Source organism: Rhinolophus sinicus, linkage group LG01 (assembly GCF_036562045.2).
Source record: "Rhinolophus sinicus isolate RSC01 linkage group LG01, ASM3656204v1, whole genome shotgun sequence".
NCBI classification, from domain to species: domain Eukaryota; kingdom Metazoa; phylum Chordata; class Mammalia; order Chiroptera; family Rhinolophidae; genus Rhinolophus; species Rhinolophus sinicus.
Window position 1 is genome coordinate 178,703,590 of NC_133751.1, and position 4,778 is coordinate 178,708,367.

Here is a 4,778-nt window from a genome sequence, read left to right on the forward strand (position 1 = left end):
GACTGATTGGATGGTATTCATGTCATGTTCATTTTAAAACATCTTTTGTTGTCACCCCTGGTTGCCAATATAATCTCTTCTCTGGCCATGGCTTGCTTTTGAAGATGAAGGGAGGGAGTTGGCCCCAGGGATTCCGATAACTAAAGGCTGAGGCATCTGCAGAACCAAGGGGATATGGAGTCTATGCCTCCTCCTTCTAAAGCACACTCCAGGTGTCCAGGACCCAGAAGTCCCTGCCCAAATGGCCTCTGCAAACCGTTTTCTACATCTGTCTGTCTCAGTGTGGACTGCACTCTCCCAGTGCATTGCTCAGTCTGACCAGTGGCCGAAAAGGCTGACAACATTTGTGAGAAGTGTGGAGGGAGCGTGGACATGGGACCAAGGTGTCCATAAGTGTGATCTTGTGACCCCTCATAGATCAGAAGAGAAAGCGTGGGCCTGGGGCTACCATATCCTGGTGAGGAACTCTGAGAAGTCGGAGGAATTACAAATTTGAAACTAGCCTTCAAGGTCAATGTTGCTGAAAGTAACTAAAGCAAATCTCATTTAAAATGGACTCGGGAATGCTGAAGGGAGAGGTCTCACACACTGCACACAGACCCCGAACAGGTGGACATACCACAGCAGGAGGAAGGAAGAATTTGTCCTCGCTGGCAAAATAACGTGATAATCATCTGAACCTTTTTCGCTGGTTGCCTTCTGGTTTGGGCTGCTGGTTACAGCCTAGCCAATGGGGAAGTGCCACACTCGGCTAATGAGAAGCCATGACAACTGTGAATTCTTCAGAAACAGCCCTCTCACCCCACTTCCTCTTTTTTCCCTATAAGAGCAAGCCCCTCTCCTCTGTTCCTCAAACTTGCTTGTGGTTTGCCATAGTTTGTGAAAGTATATTTGTCAAGATGTGAGGAGATAATATATTTTACTTAACCACATCATTAACTTCCTTGATACTTTAAACATATTTATACACAGGGTACATGGATTTCCATTTGTCCTCTTGCCCCAGGCCCTACAAATGTTGGGAGGTATGTATAAAAGGAGTGTAAATGCATTTGGTAGAAATGCATCCTGCAGGCATAGAAATGATCCAATGATCTAATGATCTAATCTAACGGATCAATGCACTACACGCTAGGAAGACTCCCACAGCACGGTGAGAGGTGAGAGGGAGGTTCTGAACAGAAGGTGGCAATGGGCCCCGGGGAGGGCCCAAGTCCCATCTGCCCAGCAGGCAGAGCAAAGACATGGAGGGCCCTGTGTCAGTGGTGCTTCACGTTGTTTGCTCCTCTCCTTGGTAAGCACTGCAGTTACTACTTCACTGACATATTACTGTGTATAGGTGAAATTTTATCTTTAGAGGAAACATGTAAAAGCACCTAATAATGCTGATATGTGTAGACAACCTTACAGTTTTCAGAATCTCTTCAAAAGCATTGCCTTGTTCCGCGAGAGGGTAGGCAGGGTAGATTTCATTATTCCCATTAGCTGATGGGGAAACCGAGGCTTAGTGAGATTAATTAACTCCAAGATCTCACAGCAAATACAGGGAAGGGTCTAGACAGGAAGCCAAGCCTTTTAAATCTGAGTTTAGTACCCTTTTCACTTCACACAGTCCAAATTTACTTCAGAAACAGAAATGCCAAAAGGAAACCAGCATTTCTTTTCTGAAAGAGCCTGTGAACTGTATTTAGTCAATGGTTCGAATGTTTATTTATGAGACTTTAGTTCTGTTTGGTTAATGATATTTAACCACTCATACCTTGCAGTAAGATGGCATGATAGGGAGAAATTCATAGTGGTCAACTAACAACAGATAAGGTGATAAAACCCCAAAACTTTTAGGGAGCACGACTGATCCATTAGATAAAGTTTCATAAGCCAAGGTAAAATTAAAGTTAGAGAAACTGCCTAAAAATGTCAGGTAGGTTTAGTGGACCATGAAGTTTCTTTTTCTCAGGCAAGTTTCAGGCTCTGATAATGTAGAAAGATTGCAAACTTCATGTGTGACAGTTGGATATATAAAAAAAGTCAGTAACCGGAGTGTCCAGGGTTCCCTTGGATAAGCTGGTATCTTTGATGTCTCCAGTGAGCCAGATAATAAAATCTCCTGCGGTGCTGACCAGGGACATTCACACGGGCATTCATGGTGCTGAGGTGCCTGTCACTAGATGCCATGGAGTGAATGTATCAGTTAAGCTGGGCTATGTCACAAACCACCCCCCAAACTTAGTGGATTCAATCAACAATCGTTGATTAGCTCCAATTCTGGAAGTTGGCCATTTGGGCTGGACTCGCATGGACAATTCTGTTGATCTTCCCCAGGCTTACTTGTGTGTTTGCACTCAGCCTGTGGGTGGGCTGGGTGACTGCAGCCTATGTCCACATCCTCTCACCCCTTAGGGGGCTAGTTCAAGCTTGCTTGCATGGTTTCCAAGCAACAATTCTGAACCCCAATGTGCAAGTACATTTCAAGCTTCTCTTTGCACCTCGTTTGCTAACATCCCATTAACAAAAACAGGTCACAGGACCAAGTGTTAACGGTAGGAATTCAAAGAAATTGTGCCTTTTTTTTTTTTTTTTTCAAATCTACTGCATTCTTCACTGGCCCCCAAAAGTCTCATGTCATTATGATATCAACCTTGATGTCCAGGGTTTCATTATCAAAATGCAGATGAGATGCTTCCTATAGTCTCCTCCAGTGCATCTTTTCTTGATCTGTAGACTTATGAACTAAAAATACAATTATCTTTGTCCCCTTCCTCTACTTACACACACCCTATATCAATAGTGAGACAGGGAAAGGATACATCAAGCACTCTCATTTATAAAGGGGAAGAAAGGGAGCATAGAGCAGTCACCGGTAATAGTGATTCTGAAGTCCAGCTGGCCACATGCTGCCTGGTCCCCCTCCTCTGGAGACAGCAAATGTTCTTGGTTAGGGCCGGTTCTGCTCCCTGAGAGTGGTTTTTTCCATCCATTGTTCTGCCTTCTCCCTGGAAGTACTCACCAATCCGTTGTCTTCTACCAGTTTCTGTGAGGAAACAAGATACATTTAGAAAAGATCCTTGTCCTGAGGAGGCTTAACACGTAGATCATACAAAAGTCACAGGTAGTTAATATTAAAGGTTTAAATTTAACCTACAGATGCAAAGTATTCTACGAGGCCAGAAGCTCAAGACACATTAGGATCCAATGCCATGTTAGTGATCTCTCAGGCGGACGAGACAACCTAAAATACGTGAACACTTTCCATCCTGGTGTTTTCCTAAAACCTCGCAGGCTTGGCCTGTATAGGTGGATACATGGTTTTAGTTTTCAATAATATAGTTATTAGTTTTCTAGATCACATGTCTAATTTTTATAACATTCTTATTCACTGTCAACAAATTATTTGAGGGACTCTCAAGCTGTCCCCTCTCTCCCTGCCCCCAGATTCCAGTTTTGTATTCTTGAAATTTTTAATCATTGAAAGTATGAAGATACCGCAAAAGAGCTAATTAATTGATCCTTATATTTTAAATGGTGTATCATATTAAGATGCCCTAATACAATGGTTCTCAGAGATACCATCCCCTAAGGGCCATTTGGAAATATGGAGAAGAGTTTTTAGTTGCCCCATGATCGAGGGGTGCAATTGCCTTTCATTAGGTGTCAGGGATTCTGTCCCTTTTGCAATAGAGAGGACAATTTTGTATAGTGAATAATTGATGCATGGTATATATGGCTTCTAAATTTCCTGGAAACACCCGTGCATGTGGAAAAACTGTTTATAATTATCTAAGCCTAAAGCCTAATTCTGTTTTTATATAACAACAGATTACTTGGGATAACGTTTAAATATACACTGAATTTTCCATGAGGGTAACTACTATCCTAGTGGAAATACTATACTTTACTTTGTTGGGAATTTAATAAGAGTGGTTAGCCACTTCAGAAAATTGCATCGCTAAGAGTAGTACTGCTTGGAGCACTGGAGTTGCCAACATGGTATTAATACTGGTTGGTATTTTTAGCTGTTGCAATCATAGTAATTCTACATACAGGTGCAAACACCTGACTTCATCCTGCCTTCTAATACAGCCATGTCTGAGCTTCTACAAATTGAAATATGTATTATTTAATTATAAATTTCTTTCCTCTTATTTCTCCTTAAAATTATAGCTATGGCATTATATTGATTTTTTTTTAAGTTACGTATGAAGATAAGATATATTATCTGTGATTCTAATCTCAAGATAGGAAAGAAGGTGTTATAAAATACTTTCTGCAAAAGGAGACATTGGGTCTGATAACATTTAGAGGCACTGCCCTAATAAAAATGTATCAGGTTAGAATATCTCTCAGACACCTAGGCAGCACAGTTTAAATGTGAGAGAGGCTACCCATTCTGTGAACTCATACCTGGGGTCACAGATAAACAAAAAGATAGATTTAACATTGGAAATGCTTCAAATCTAGAAAAGACTCTGATAGGTTTCTTAGCACACTTCTAAACAATACAATTTTCTTTTTTTATAGTTTAGGAAGATATTGTCTTATTAATTTTTATTTCATAATGTTTCAGAATTTACTCTTATGTCTTTAGGTGCTCTTTAGATGTTTCGGTCAATGGCCTTGGGTTCCAGGTATATGGAAGCAACTGTCTTGCTCTCAGTTCCTTGACCTACTCTTCCAGACTCAGGCTTGGTTTTGGGGGTTGACGCAGCTCTTCCCCAGGCCCGGAGGCACTGTGGTTCCCAGCCAGGCGCTTGTCTCTTGCAGTGTTCCGAAAGAGGATG